The 16,810-nt window shown below is 39.3% G+C and overlaps 1 long non-coding RNA gene across 1 annotated transcript; it reads left to right on the top strand.

Annotated features, from left to right (window-relative positions):
- The first annotated feature begins 2,675 nt into the window (after positions 1-2,675).
- On the top strand, positions 2,676-6,611 carry LOC104848964. Its single transcript, XR_776615.1, has 3 exons — positions 2,676-2,718; positions 5,238-5,364; positions 6,545-6,611. It is a non-coding gene; the product is annotated as an uncharacterized LOC104848964 (long non-coding RNA).
- The last annotated feature ends 10,199 nt before the right edge of the window (positions 6,612-16,810 follow it).

Below are 16,810 nucleotides of genomic sequence, written 5' to 3'. Positions count from 1 at the left end.
GATTTGTTATTTTTATTAGGATATCTTTGCAGTCCAAAATGTTTACACTGCTTGTGTGAAGATGGCACACACGCGTCACACAATGTAATTTCTTCTTTCGTCTGTTTTCCTCCCCTTCATTTCCCTTTCTCTATCTCTTGGTCCCCTTCCCATTTGAGAAAGATCTATCTTCTGCTTCCTATTTTCTATCTTTTAGTTTGCTCTTTATTTATAATTTATAGCCCTCCTATAAGCTGTATTTAAGCTTATGTATCTGATTTATTTCACTCGACATTACGTTATACTGTTAATAAGATATGTGCCCTCGGAAACAGTAAACACCATAAGCCTTAGTAGTTTTGAGAATTAAGCACGATCATGTTTGTAAGTTGCATATTTACTCACTACAGAATTTGATCTTAGCTTAGTTTGATAATCTTTACTTCTAATTCCCTCTGCTGTCTAGCGCCTAAAGTTTTCAACCTGACACTCACCTTAATTTCAATCTTGTTCTTTCCCATGAACTTTACATCACAGGGTTGCTACTGTGCCTTTCACAACCATGGCCCTAAACTATCCCATCTTTATGCCATTTCATAGATTGAGCCCAGAAGCAGACATCTCCATTTTCACACCACCCTGTACACAGTTCTCCACTCGGACATCTGACTTGCTTCTTCTCTGTAACATCTTCAGTGATAACCCAGTCTGAATGGATCCTTCCCTTCTCTTTGGCAGATTCACCACATCTATTTATATCTTCTTCTTTATATTGCAGGCTTTCTGTAATTTTTGCATCCTTACCAAATACTAAGGCCATTGATCCAAGTGATGGCATATGGACTGAGGTCCTCCTATGTGTCCAGAACAAGGCTAGGAATGACAGGCCTGTTAAATAGTAAAATAGATGTGCATCCAACTGGCTTGGACGGTGCCTTTCCTGTGGTACCTTACACATGAGTGTTTGTTGAAATGAATTCTTTTCTTACATGCAGCTGACTGAGGAATTGCTCTACCCCATTCTTGACTCTCCCCCTCCGAATTCTCTGTTTCCACATATCTTGCTTAAATTACTTCAGCCAGTTGTACACATGAGGCTCTAATGACAGCATCGCAAAGGCTAAGGACCGTGAGAGGATTGACTCAAGTTTTCTGTAGTTACACTCCTGTTTATATGTCCCAGAATCGGGCTTTGCTTGGTGAACAGCAGGACTATATTGTGGCTGTGTTTTGCTATATGTTAAAATATGTGTTGGGGAAGGACCAGATTCTCAGCCTGTACAACTATAAACATTTTCTTCAAATTGCCTACAATGTGATCCACCCCACAAAAAAATACATACAAAAACAAAGCTTTGAAGCAAGGTATTTTCCCAACTTGAAATGGAATAAAATATAAACTACCTAGCAGCACTCCAGCACTTCTTTTCTTTTCTTAATTAGCCAATGAAAAATGCAGAGAAAATTTATTCCCCAGTCCCAAGCAGTGCCTTCTCTGTGAAGTCTTCTTACCTGTTCCCCTCAGTGTTCTGGGAAGAAAACATGATGTGATCATTTCCATTCCCCAGAGAAGGAACAAGCAAGATGCAGAGAAGGGGCTCCAGCTCAGCCGTGTGCCAATCCTGGGTTAATCCATGCCTCTGTCCCTTAGTGAGGTACACCTTGGCCCTGTGCTGTCACCTCTCTGAGACTTAATTGTGTTATTGATAAAAACAAGATCATGATATCTATATTTCATGAGGTGGTTTTGGAAATTAGCAAAATGGTGACTACCAGGTGCTTAGCAGGTCTGTGACAGTTAGAATCACTAGGTGCACGGCAGTTACTAGCTCCTGTAACTGCTCTCTATCAACCCGCCTCGCTAGACCAGGAGCCCCTGAGAACAGTGACAACTTTCTGAGAATGGTGATTATTTCGGTCACTGCCTAGTGCAGTGCTCAGAAAGTATTTGTTTACTGGATAATTGATAAACTCTGGCTGCTCGTGAGGAGTGCAGGCTTTCTTTGACATCCATTATTACCTGGCAGTGAGTCCTTCTGATTTCACTGCCTGTCACCTCTCATTGAACGGTGACCTGAAGCTGGAATCTAGTAAGTGGATTGTTATTTAAAGCAGTGTTCGAGGATTAAAGACTTAAATATGGTAAATGAAATACAGATTCAGGATCCTGTGCTAAAGAAATACTTTATATATTCAACGAGGAGGCAGTGACCTCAAATCAAAAAAATTCAACAGTGACCTAAAAATTAAAGTACATGTATCTCTTTCTTTGAGCTTTTCTCTGCACATGGGAATGTGTAAATATTCCCAGGCAAAGTACCTTCTAAGAAGAGGTGTGGATTTTTTCCCCCCTGTGAATAAATTTATATTCCCTTTTAAGGAACATGAATAGAAAGAAAGTAAATGTAATTGTAATATCAGACTAAATTCAGACTTAAGGGATGCAAGGTCGCCATTTTATAGTCAATATAAGTTAAAGGGACAAAACTCAGTTTGGGTGCTTTTGTCCTGTAATCAATAAAAGGCCTCTTTCCCTTATTAGGCAGTGTCGGTTGCAGTCAGCCATTGTCAACAGCCAATTTGCCCTATCAGTGAAGCACATCATTACTCAACACGTGGGCTGCTGTTCCAGTTTTCCATTCTGTCTTGAGCATGAAGTGGGAAAGAGAGAAGAGAAAATATTTTCTTTTACTTTAGAAACTAAAAACCCGGATGATATAAAGGACAGTGAATTTCCAGGTGAGCGTAAAAGACTCCTTTTCATCTTTTTTCTTAAAACCAAAGAGAGTTTCCTATCTAAAATATACACTGTCTCCAGTCGTGCCTCATAAAACCTACTCATTAAACACGAAGGCTAGACTCATATGTGACAATTATTACCTTGGCAAATACAGCAAGTAATGCCAGCAGTCGTTGATACAGCCAACCCAGGAAGAGGAAAGGAAATAAAAGGTTATTTCCTTTCAAAGCCAGTTAGAATCACGAGCCTTGAGGAAAAAAAATGGAAAAAGAGTGGGACTCTTCACCCTCATGTAATCAGAGTGAAAGAGTACTGGCCACCTTGGAGCCATTCAATAAATGTTGGCCAATCAACTTATCCATTGACTGAAAACTGAAGTCTCCAGCTGCGGGAAGGATGTTCTCAAGAGCTTCTAAGTAAGGTCAGAAAACCCTCGGCAGAGAATGCAGCTGCATGGAGACCACACAGATTCTTCAAGCAATCTTACTTATTAGTCATTTAGTAGTGCGCAGCTCAGGAAAGCAGAGCCAGGAAAGACAGTCAGCTGAGAGAAAGACTGGCTGGCTCCTTGCATTCCTGGATGCTAGGGTTCTCTTCTGGCACACACACACACACACACACACACACACACACACACACACACACAAATCTCCCAGGGCTGCAAGGCGGGGCGGGGATCTCCCAGCTGTCAAAACTCTCCCTTCACTTTCCTGATTCAGTGCCAAAGCAGTACTGTCAATCAGGACCTGCAGGCCACTGCTTGCTGCCCGAGCCTGGGGCATTATGGAAAGAACTCGCTTCTACTGGGCCACTGTAGAGCAGCTTCAAGTCCAGGTAATGTTCCGAGGACCTGGGAGCCCCGGGTGCCAGTCAGACTGAGCAGTCCCACTGTGTGAAGCTGAGGAAGCCTCTAGGGAAAGGTCAGGGAGAAGGCTGAAAACGCTCCTTTTCATGTGCGAGCTCTGGCATCAAAAAGATTTTTTTGTTCTTGGAAGCTAGACCCAGGAGCAACCTTTGCTACTATGGGAACAGCTGTAGTAGCTCTTTGGGGATGGCTGACTTCCAGGACTGAGAGTTGGCAATTCTAGAAACCTCTCTAGCTTTTGGCTCCGAATTGATCATCACACAAAACTGAATGTTTAACTGGAATTAAAAAAAAAAAAAAAACACTTCTGGTTCTGTTGTTTCAGGTGCAACTTACCCTACTCAATTTAAAGATGTAAGAACAGCCACCACACTTCCAGTTTCTGCATAACCAAAGGCAGTACAAATACAGATTTTAAGTCATTGTGGAGATTTTCATCTCTGTGCACTGGGACTTGGGGATTTATACATCTAATTCCCATTAACACTAATAGGACTTAGAGTATGCATACCAATTCCCTGGTGCCAAAATGAGAACATAACCATATGGATAGCAATAAATACATTTTTAATTCTGATTTTATACAGATCTAACATAATATTTCATACAACACTTAGCAAAACCTTTGGAGACAAAGATTGTCTCAATTAATTCTTCCCAACACAGTCGAGTATTCGTAAGAACTCCTACTATTTCCACAATATTGATTTCTTTTGTAGTCAAAAGGTTTAACTAAACTACTGGTAGTAGTTTAAATCCATGCAGTGTTAAGATCTTCCAAATGCAAAATGTTCTTTGTTTGCAAACACAGCTTCTTTACCTGTAGCAACCTCATGATCCCTCAGAGAATTTTTTTCCAGGTGACATTTTAAAATTGATAGTTGCGACTCAACTTTCTCACAGTGCTTTAGTGCCACCTGCTGGAAAAGCCTTTATAAGCAAGAGATGCCAAAATTAGATGAATTTACCTTGCCTAAGCCAAGAAACAAGTAACTGAAGACTCTACTAATATTAAGAATTTTTAAAAGAAAAGGATATTTAAAAATGAAGAAAAACACAGGAACTGTGTTTTACATCCTTTTAAGTAAGGATAAAGAAGAGGACAATGGGTGGGAACAACCACAGGAAGAACACATAGGGTTGGGACTGATATAAATGTTTTTTTGGTAGTATTTAGTACTTAGTTTATTTTTGTAGACTTTTTTAAAATCCCAAGATAATTGTTTATAGAGGGTATAAAGAAATAACAAGTATTTTAAATGAATTACTTCAAAAATCATGGAACCACGAATAGCCAAGGCCACATTTTTTTATGATTTACTATAAGGAAATCCAGTACAACAGGAGACTGTGCAATTCAGATAGATTTAAATAATAATAGGATTGACTTCTTTAGAAGTGGAATTTCCTCACAACATCACAATCAAAACAGCACATGTGGTGTTTGAGAAAGAAAATTTAATTTTAAAAATGTAATTACCCTGATCTCGGCATAAAATAAAGTGCAAAGGCACAGTGCTGGGCAGAATCAAGTGCTAATTTATCTGACTCTAACAATACAGCTTCTAACCAAGTGCATGGAGTCTCTGAAGGCATAAGGTCTAAAAGGCCATGTCTTCTCCGGTGGGGGTTTCAAACTATCCCTCCTTGTAGCTCAGCGTGACGACATCAAGCGTTTAAGAGATTCCAGCCCAGATCCCCACCCAACGCCTCAGCTGAAGAAACAGCGTTGTGAACGCAGTCCACGGAGCGTTTACCGGATTCGAATATGAGGACCCAGGTAAGTATGACTTTGAAAATGGAACGGAGGCCACTAAAGCTTCATTGTATTAGGCCTAGTGGTAATTATGGAAGATAATTAGAATGTTTTAAATCTCTTCATTTTCATCAATTCCAGGTTTATTAAAATGTTTTTAAAATAAATTATGTTTTATCTGTCTGGAAATAGAAAAAGGAAATTTTTAAAAGAAACACTTGAAACATGCTTTATTTATTTTGGGGGTTAGGTTAACAACTTTGAAAAGACATATGCTAAGCAAATCAGAATTTAGAAAATGAAGCATTTTTTATTTCACTTAGACCATATTTTACCTCCATATCTTAATGTTGTATGGAATTAATTCACACAAATATGCACAAATACATGCACAGACACACAACACCCTTTTAACTCCGTCAATTTAAAGCAAATCTTAGGCAGGACACTCTTGACCTCTCTTCCAGATCCCAAGCAACTGTTATTCATACTTGAAGAGTGCCTGGAACAATCACAGGCTAAGAGTTTATACATTATATGGAATCATATTGAGGTCATTTATTTTTTTCAACAGTTAGAGAAGCTGTTGGTAAAAGAATAAAAGCTATTTCTATAAATACCACCAAAGAAGACACTTAAAATGAATACTTTTTTTCTTAAACCAAGATTTCAATCATTTTTATGTCTATTCCACAAGAAAAGCCTTAATGTTATATAGCTCTTTCCACATTCTTGAATACTGTAATATTACCTTCTTGATGCACATGCCCAGTTTCTATTAAATACTAATGGTGACTCCACACATACATCCTGAAGACACAGTAGCCCTGAGCAGCTTGCACTCCACAGATAGGAATATGGGATATACTTTCCTGATGTGCATTAGCCGTGAATTAAAATGGGTTATATTTCCCTTAATGTACTTTATGAAAGCAAATCGCCCTGCCCTGAAATCATGTGGCTGGAGAGCAAAAGACAGAGCTCAAACTATCACTATTTGAATTTGGTTTAGGACAACGTATGAACAGCTGTTTAACACTCAGTGGGTGTGTCTTCACACATCTCTATTGATGTAAAAGAGCGCAATGCTATAGCTTTGCCTAGCCTTATGGTCCAATGGACACCAATGATGTTTCATCCACTTATGAAGACTAATTGAAAATGTCTTTGAGTTCCATTTCTACTCCTCTTTCTTTTGTTCTAGCTGTAGCAACTCTCCCCAGGTCTCCATACAGACATTTCTGGAAATGGCTGGATGTGAAAACCCAAAGTAGATCAACTTGTAAGCAAAAATCACCATGCTGTATCTGTCATGCTTGTGCATTTTCTCTCTGGTTTATACAGTGTTTTTTCATATCCATAGCCTAGAGATACTTTATTAAAGGGTTGTACAGTGCTATTTTTTATTTTTATTTTTAAATTTATTTTATTAGTAGTACATACGGAATACAGTCATTGTAGAACATTGATAAATGGAGGTTTTAAAGGTACTTTTATAGAACCCAGTTGAAAGTAGCCTAGATGAGCCAATCAGTATCTAGTTTCCAAATGTTTTGCAGTCATTATCTGGGGGTTCTAATGGAACCATGTTCCAGGCAAAGTGCATAAAAACAGCATTATCCTACCTGGACCATCAAAAAAGAATAATTTGTATTTAAATTCGCTTAAATCTAATAAAAAGTATTTCTCATGGTTGTAGTTCTTACTGTCTTACAGGTGTAGGCTCAAACCAGTTGGTACATTGTGATAGAAAACTTGTCCTACTATGTGCTTTCACTTCTCTCTCTCCCTCCCTCCTCTTTCTCTCTCTCTCTCTTGCCTCCTCATACCCCAACCAAACTGTCCCTTCTCCAAGAGTATCAAGAAAAGTCCTATTTAGATCAACAAGCACCAAGTGAAAAGAGTTTTACTGGTTTCACAGTGTTTGAGCAAGCTAAAATGAGAGCAGCTACTCAACATACATGAAGTCAGAGTTTGATCCAGAGCACCATAGAAAAGATTTATTTTGTTTTGTTTTGAGACAGAATCTCACTATGTGGCCCAGGCTGGATTCAAACTTATGATCCTCCTTCTTCAGTTTCCCAAGAACTGGGATATTCAGGCTTACTCTTCCTTCTATATAAGAAGAAATTCTCCAAGCAGTGGCAAAAGTTCTCACCTCCAAGAAAAATATTGTAAATTCCTAAATTGTATTTTCATCCCCATCTGGTGCTGGTCATCATGTTTTCTGTCTCTCACCACTCCCTTATATACACGAAGTTGATAAGGAACTCCAGTGTAACAGGAGACTGTACCATTGAAAGAAAGAACAGAAATTTAAAATAGCAGTAAGAATGTTGTCAAAATGGCAAATTGTGGAATTTGATTTTGTTGAAAAGGAATGAAACATAATTGTTGGCTGGCATACAAAGTGAGAGAGAGAGAGTGAGAGAGAGAGAGAGAGAGAGAGAGAGAGAGTATTCCCCAGGAGGTGGTGCTCTTTTTGTGGACTTTCAAGTTTCCCTGAGATATTACTATGTTAACTTAAATTCACGGCTAACTTCCACTTTGTTTTACTGTATCCCAAAAGCATTCTACCTTGTTTTGTTATGACATTTTTAAAAAATCTTTTAAAATAGGTTAACGAAGAATCAACCAACTCAAGCACTTCAAATGTGAACTGGTTCAGAAGTGAAATTATCTTGAATGAAAAGAATTATATGAGTATTCAGACAAAAAGACTTACAGACTTTGAAGGAAAGTGGAGCAACAATATTTTAGATCTTCTCTTCCCTGTAGAATGTGTATAATTTTCTTTATATATTGATCATTAAACATTATTTTAAACAGAAAAGCATTTTATGCCTATGAAGTTGTAAATCACAAGTTACAGTCATATTGCCAACTGACAGAATTTAAAGCAGCTTTCCTTTTAAGGAAAAAATGCCATTTTATACAGTTGTATAAAGTAGTTGTAAAAACTCAAAACTTTCCTTTAATTATCCTTTTCTATAATACTAGTTCTGACAGATACCAAATGGAACCCAACGATAGAAGGTACAGTATAAAATAAGGAGAGAAGACCACTGAAACTGACTCTTGGTAATGCTCTGTTTCTGATAACTAGAGAAGAATGAACCCCCAAAAAGAAACAGATTGAGTGACCAGAGAAGAATGAAACAAAACACGTTATGACACAGCAACCAATAAGAGAGATCATTTCAGAAAGGTTGAGTCAAAAGGGCAACATTCTGCTGGAAGTTCAAATAAATTACTGATAATTGCCTGAAAGATTTAGGAAGATGGAGACATTTGTGGCTTTACCAAATACTGTTCTGGCAGAAGGATGAGGTCAAAATTCTGACAGGACTACATTAAGGAGTAAACTGGAAGGAAGGAAGTGGAAAATGTGAAAGAATTACGTTGAGAAGTTTGAGAGAAGCTCCGAGGAAGGAGAGAAAAAGAGGGCGTGATACTAGAACCCTGACAGCTAATGCCGTGAAGCAGGAAAAAAACTAAATAGTCAAGATGATCCAAATTTGGGACATTTCCAAGTGAACATAATGGGAGGAAGAGAAAGAAAGGAAATTTAAGATAGTAGTAAGAATGCTGTCAAAATGGTGAATCATGGAACTCGATCTTGTGGAAGAGGAATGAAGCATACTTGTTGGCATACAAAGGAATAAATGAACAAGAAGTGACAAGCAATGCAGATGGTGTTGAGAAACTGCAAAATGGGCAGTTGAATAAGTAAGCTGAGCTTGTTCAAGGGGATGGTAAAGAGTGTAGGTTTTGAGTTACGTATTTTTAGAGGAAAAGAAATTGCAGGTGATTGCATAATGTTAGGAATGGACCCTCACCCAGATTATCAAAGAGAGGTGAAAGCAGATTGTGAAAATGAGTGAAAGAGAGTTGTGAGAATATCAGAACCCCCCAGGAGCCTTCCGTGAGCTCTGCAGACACAGACGATGATGACCACAAACTGGGCAATACAGTCTTCAATAGATGGCTTGAACTAAACAAAGTCATGGTACTTTTACTGAGCTTGGAAAGTAATGGGTTGGAAGGAACAATGGAGATTCATAAATACACCCCAAACACACCAAACCCTAATTCCTGGTCATGAGTTATGCCCAGGATTTAAAAAAGAAGCAGAAAAAGGCTCAAATGGTATCCTCAGAAAGGAGGCACTGCTCAGTTCAAAAGATGGAGGAAACTCTGAGACAGGAAGTTGAAGGCACAGAGAGTTCACCAGTGACAGAGAAGCACTTCAGAGAACAAACAAAATGGTCTAAGAGGGGCAGATGTTCAGTCCAGGCCCACAGTAGTGAAGAGCATTGTGGGGACCGTAGGGCATTGAGCACAGGTGGCCCAGGAAGCAGACAGTCAGAGCTTTACTTGGTCAAAACAGGACTTGGCTGTGTATGGAGTTAATACAACAGCATTGCTGAGGACATTGTACATCACCCAGACTGCCTATTTGACAGGGACACCAGATCTCCTGAATACGACATATTATGCAGCCTGGCTACTGGAAGAATCAGAAACTGTCAATGAAACACACTGTATGGGCTGACTGGCAGCAGATTCACAAATGGCAGACTCATCTGCTTAGCTTTCTGAGTGATAGTTAATTCAAATGTTGGAAATGTTCGCAATTTTTAAAAATTGTATAGATAGTTGACAGATGTGACCTGTCTAGGCTTCTAGGGTACAAAAGAAAGCTGAAATGGCCATTAGAAAAAAATGATGAAGTATGAAATCATGTTCAGCTTTTGGCATGATTAGTTGTTTCTCAAAGTAAATATGGAGTTGAACTCCTTAGCAGGCGAACATGGTCTTCAAGCTTGGAACTTCTGGCTTATCCTTCAAATGGAATAAAATACTGTTTCCAGGTGGATATGACAAAGAAGGCAAACAGGTGAGCAATGTTTCCTATTATAAAGCCTTTTTAATTAGAGAGAAAGTACTTCCCAGGATGGCCAGACGCTACAACTCAGATCACGGTGACCACGACTGAGTGTTGTGCTTTTGGTGCAGATTCAAGGATGCAGCGAAGACTGTTTCTGAGGACACCTCAGCCCGTGAGTGGGGAGCTCTGATGCACTGGAAAAGAGGAAATGAGGAAGAAGTGAGAGACGAATGGCTGGACCACCTGTACCATCTGTGTTAGGAAGGCCAAGATCCTCTTTACTGAATCGGAAGAGATGTTAGTGTGAGGATATGTGCATGTCCATGTCTGTGTCTGGGTCCGCCTGAGCGTTGTGTGTGTAAATATAATTCTGTTTTATAAGTGTGTTTTTCCAGGTTTTTATGTCTCAATTTTATTTGTGACACTTATTCTTCACAGAGATTTTTAATGTTTTTGTAGGCCGCTTTGCCGAGCAATTCCCATGGCTTCTGGCTTTATATCATGCATAGAAAGTTGTCTTCTACCAAAGATTCTAAAATATTCACTTCCATTTTCTTCAACTGTTGTCAGAATTTTACTTTTTAATATGAAATTCACTACTCTGTCTGAAATTGATTTCAGCGAAGTATGCGTTTTCATTACATTTTGCCCCCCAAAGGCTAACTAGTTTTCTCGGCATCATTGTTGAATAATCAATCTGTTATCCGTGAATTTGAAATATTACGTTAACAAAATTCTAAAAAAATTCCCGTGCAAGGCTGAAACTAGTCTCAGATTCTCCTGCTTCCTTTTTTATTCACCTTTCAAATCTTGCTTAGTCCTGTATTTTGAACCATAAGTTGAAAGAGAAAAAAAGTTGAATATAAACATATCATGTTTAGTCCAAATTGTACCTGGAGAATTATAGATTTGTACGCCCCCTTTTTAGATGAACCCAAAAAGCTCATATATGGACAGGAAATGTTATCTTGTAAGTGGCAAAGCTTGAAGATGTCTGTCCCTAACTTTAGCAGCCACATTCAGCTGCAGGCTCTGAACATATTCTGCTTAAAAGTTCTAGCCCCATTCTGCTCAAAACTCAGAATGTTTTTCATACATCTAACAAAGTTATTGTTCTTCTACGTGACACGCACTGTTCTAGGAACAGAGGAAAAATCTTAGTTGGGAGAAAGTCCATGCTTTCATTACACAAATGAGCACATAAAGACGATTTTACACCGTGATGAGTCCAAACAAGAACAGAGAACAAGGTGATGAGACAGAAAGTGACAAGTCTTCTGGCCCTCAAGTGTGTCCCGTCAGAGAAACTCTCTGAAATGCATCTTGGAGTCAGGATCCAGGTGGGGAGCAGGAAGTACACACGGAAGCACCTCAGAGCAATTTCAGCTGTAAATATCAGGACTGAAATGAGGATAGATTGGAGTACCTGAGGAAAGGAAAAGGCTACACTACAGTAAGAGGTACGGGTGGTAAGGAAGGGGGCTAAGCTTTGAGAGTTCACCAGGCAAATAGAACGTGGCTGGCCATGGCTAGGACAAGTTTTTAGATTCCAAGCTGATAGATTTTCAAAAGAGTTGACTTCCTTAAACTCAAAACATCATCTATGCAAGAAAATTTTCATGCTCTCCTAGCTTTAACTTTCATGACTCCTGCCTCTAGAAGTTTCCCTCTAGCCTTTTCTAAGCTAAGGTCCCACTGGAGGTGATGGTAGTGATAACTATTGGAGAAATGACCGCTATCAGAACATTTGCAGAATTTCGACTGACTTTGTCACTTTTTTGTTGCTATCTTCTGTTAAATTTTTTCTCCAACTATTTCTTGTTCTGGTGTTTTGTTCGTTATATTAATAACAGCAGTTAACATCTATTAATGTCACTTACTGCCCACCAGGCAGTGTTCTGGGAGTTTCACTTGTACTGACTCATTGAGTTTTTGCTACCATCCTGTGGAGCCAGAACCACTTAACAGATGATGGAACTGAAGCGTGTGCTCTGCCCGTGGTGACACAGCCAATAAGAGCAGCAACTGGGATTTGAATAAGAGTGATGAGTCTCCAGATCATGGATGCTTGGCCATCATGCTCTGCTGCATTCCTGAAGCGCTTGTCAATGGTGCTGGGTATTTGGTTGATGCTGAATACCTTGGAGAACTAGCAGAGGAAAATTATTTAAGAAATGCAACTTCCTAATATCAAGAGCTTACAGTGTGATTATTATTAGGCTTCTCACGTGTATTTTCTCTAGCACCTACAACAATCTCGTAAAGCATATATCCCTTCTGGCTTGTGCCATAGCCAATTTCTTATATCACTACACTACTGCTTCTCAGTGCCTAGCAACACCCTAAGCAACCTCAGAGGAGAATCATGGACAGAGCCCTGGGGTCACCCTTTGGGCTGTAGGACCGTAAATGTTTTATCTCGTAGAGAGAACACTCATGCTGGCCACCAATCCAAACAATAGGCCAGTTGTAAAAGTTTTTTAGCAACTTAAGAAAACAGAAACAAATGCCTTCTCTGATTGGCTCACTTATTTCTGGAGTTTATTGATTTAAGACTGCAATTAGGCAATTATGCCTGACAAGAGATACTCAGTGCTCATGGAGTAGATGAACATGCCCTTCATATGCTAACAAATTCAGCCTCTCACTCCCTTTTCGGTCTTTTTTATTTTTATTTTTTAATTTTTGTCTAGTACTGGGAATGGAGCTGAGGGACTTTGCACTGAGCTACTATAGACACAGTTAGGAGAGACAGGCAGGAATGTAGGACATGAAGTGTCTAACATGGCATGGCTGATGTGGCAGACGATTATAGAAATGACCACTTGCTTACTGGAAGTTGCCCTTCATGAAACCTTTGCAGGTGTACACCAGAGCATCAGTGGTATCAGGGAGGCACATGCAGGACGTGTTACAACAGGTGCTGATGAGCCAGCTCCTTATGATTTTTTAGAGCCTGTAGGATAAGGGCAGGTAGTTAGATAAAAATATTTCCTACAGAGACAGGATAACAAGTTTAAGAAACTGAGGAGTTCCATCACATGTCATCTAAAGACAGGAGCCCCAGGAAACCAGTGGTATAATTCATTCTCACTCCAAAATCCTGAGGATGAGGGGGCAGGGGGAAGTGGTATAAATCAGAATCCAAAGACCTAAGATTGGGAGCTTAACTATCCAAAAGCGGGAGAAGATGAATATCTGGGTCAAGAAGAAAGAGAATTCACCCTTCCTCCATTCACATTTCTGTCCTATTTGAACATTCAGTAGACTGGATGAAACCTGCTCATGTTGGTAAGTGTGGAATTTCTTTAGAGTTTCTTCCAGAAACATCCTCACAAACGCATCCAGAAATGATAGTTCACCAGCTATCTGACCATCTTTTAGCCTCATCGAGCTGACAAATAAAATTAACCACCACAGCTGAATATCAGAATTGACCTTGACAACAACACCAGTTAAAGTAGTAAAAGCAAAAGAGTACATATGATTCTATCTGCAATTTGCTTTCATAGACTTAAACTCAAAAAGAAAAAGAGAAAAGGGTAGATGTAGACATAAAGCCAAATGACAAATGTTAACGATGTAAGAATGTGGGGTTTAATATACTATTCTTTCTTTTTATATTTGAGTTTTTGTAAAAAGGAGGAGGAAGAGAGGAAGAGGAAGAAGGAGAGGGAGGAGGAGGAGGACAAGAAGAGGAGGAGGAGGAGGAGGAAAAGGAGGAGGAGGAAAAGAAGTCCTGCAAGTGTAGGATAAAGCATAATTAGAGACAGCAATTATATACAGTGTCTGCAAGTAGTTTTGTTAGAAAAATCTGAGAAATAGGATTCTACAGGGCTGTTTGCAAGAAAGGAAGCGCAGTGAAGAATGACTTTTCACAAAAATATGAAAAATTATAACCTATGTATGTGCTGATAGCAAGGACCCAGTAGAAAGGAAAAAGTGTGCACAAAAGGAAAAGGAGAGACTTGCTGGATAGGTGACTGAGAAGATGAAACGGAAAGGAATCATCTACACAGCAATCATTACACTGCCCACAGGAGCACAGTGTGGTTTTAGGAGTTGGTCTACAGGCATTACTGATGTTAACTGTGTAATGTGAATAAGGCACTATGTGATTTTTACTCCAACTGTGTCTGTTTTGCAAGTAAGTAAAATAAGCAGACATAAGCTCCAAGTGAAGACAAGTAAGAGAATCTTCTACATTTAGGCAAAGAGATCTTTTGTAAAATAGACAGGGACCAAGAAATGAAGGGAGGAAGAAGGAGGAGAGGGAAAGGGAACATAAAAAGAATGAAGATGTGTTATATTGTCTACGCCAGCTCCCCATGATGAATGTAATCATGTACTGCAAAGTATTGATTTTTTTTAAAATAAGAAGTATAAAATAGTTACCTACAACAGCAGCAGAAAAAAAAAAGGATGAAGAATTCCAGTAGGTCCATCACAGTGGCTGTGCACTGTTCTTCAATATAAAGAGAAACCCAGATGTAGATGCAGAGAACAGAGAGCTAGATGCCTTCAGGGCTTGGGATTTTTTAGACTTATACAATAAAGAGCAAGGTAGGTGGTCGTGGTGACACATCCCTGTAGTCCCAACACCCTGGGAGGCTGAGGCAGGAGGACTGCAAGTTCATGCCTGTGCTGGGGAATCGAGCCACTTAGCAAGAACCTGTCTCAAAATTTAAGAAAAAAAAAATTAAAAGCTGGGATAGTAGCTGATGCAAAGGCCCTGGTTTCCTTGCCCTGTTCATCAACAACAACAACAAGGAGAGGACAAAATAACCAATTATATGTAAGGGAGTGATCCATAAAGAGGAAGAGAGCAAAAAGATTATAGATTCAGCAGGATACGGGTCTCAGCATGTATAGAATTTAGTAAGAATAAGAAGGTGGGCAATGAATTTGTTTCATATTTGCTGCATTAAAATTTAAAATTATCGTTATTAAAACAGCACAGAAGTAGAAGGACCCTTTGGATTGTAAAGAAGTTATATGTATGCTTAATATGCTTAACGGAGAACTGTAATAAATTTTTAAGCTCCTTAAAACAATAAAAAATAAACACAATGCATATGCAAGTTACAGGATAGGCCAAGAGACATGAAATGATGCTTTGTTTCACTGACAGTAAGAAAAAAATAAGGGAGGGTCACAATGAGTTACCATTTTATGATCATTGAATTGGCAAAATTTTTAAAAGATATTTACAGTCAAGTGTTCACAAAGAAAGGAAGCATCGGGAATGCGTATTCACTGTCGCTGGTAGGGCTGGGAATCGACGTAACCCCTTGGACAATGTGCAAAACGATATCATTTGTTAACAAGAGAGAGAAAGGGAGGGGGAAGGGAGGGAGGGACATGCAGGAAGGGAGGGGACAAAGGAAGAAGGGGGAAGGGAGGGAGGGAAGAGAAGGGAGGAACCGGAAGGGAAGGAAGAAACCATAACTAGTAAGAGGATAGTAGTTAAATACATGTCAGCATGTTCATAGCAGGGAGGAAATCAAAAATATAGACAAATGTCATGACGTCCGACGAAAATGAAGTCACAAGACGAGCCAATTATGGAAAGGTAAGTACGGAGAAAAGCACTATGAACTGTGCATGACGTCTTGAGTGGATTCGAAACCCTTACCTTTCATGGTGCTTTTGACTTGGGGGGAGAGCCAGACGTCACCGGATGCTAGCTCTGGTAAACAGGGTGGAAGAGGACACACCATCGTGCTTTTCTGAGCCTGCATTTCCTTTAGATGTGACTCAACAGGCTTCAGAATTCACTGCACTTGTGATCACGTCTCCTAAAGACAGTCGCAGAAGAGGAATTCCAGAATTGCTTCAGAAAGTGGCGAGCACAATGGGATGAGTGTGTTCAAACGGAGGGTGCATAATTCGAGGGGAATTAATGGTGAAGTGTCTTTTCCTACAATATTTTTTATTTAAACATCGATCGTACATTTCTGTCTCACTTCCTATGTATGACGTAGGGATACAGAAGACTGTAAAAATTCACGAAAGTGCTAAATAACAGTTTGAGGATAATGGTTGCTTCTAGAGGAAATTCATGCTGCATGTAGAGGTTTGAAAATATTTAACTGTGCTTACAAGGTATTGAACTGGGTGCTAAACACATGGATACTGTATACAATGTCCCTCGTAACTTTTCAAATATCTTAAAAGTTATTTAGTAAATGTTAACCCTAAACCCCGCTATTATACTAAATGACAAATTCAGAGCTACCACTCTCTTGTTCTTTCTTTCTTCACTTCTCTGATTTGTCCATATTTTCCTTCTCACCCCCTCGATCCCACAGGTACTGGCTATTGGATACCAGGGAAAATGATGCAAAAATACACATATTTCTCTCTGGATGTTCGTCTTGCACTGGTGTTCTAAATCATGTGAAAAGACCACAAGAACATGTGTACACGGAGTGGCAACTTCTTCGATTTCTGTCCATTAAAGGAGGTAGAAATATTAGAGCAATTATTCTCTTTTGAATCCATCTATTTCCATGAAATCTCATTAGTTAAGCCCAGTAGTTCTCCATCTCCCTGAGGCGAGCAGAAACTCTTACCTAA

Source organism: Fukomys damarensis, unplaced genomic scaffold (assembly GCF_012274545.1).
Source record: "Fukomys damarensis isolate Sample0158 unplaced genomic scaffold, DMR_v1.0_HiC HiC_scaffold_33, whole genome shotgun sequence".
In the NCBI taxonomy this organism is placed as follows: Eukaryota; Metazoa; Chordata; class Mammalia; order Rodentia; family Bathyergidae; genus Fukomys; species Fukomys damarensis.
Note: the sequence above shows the minus strand (reverse complement) of the source record. Positions and strands in the feature narration are given on the sequence as shown.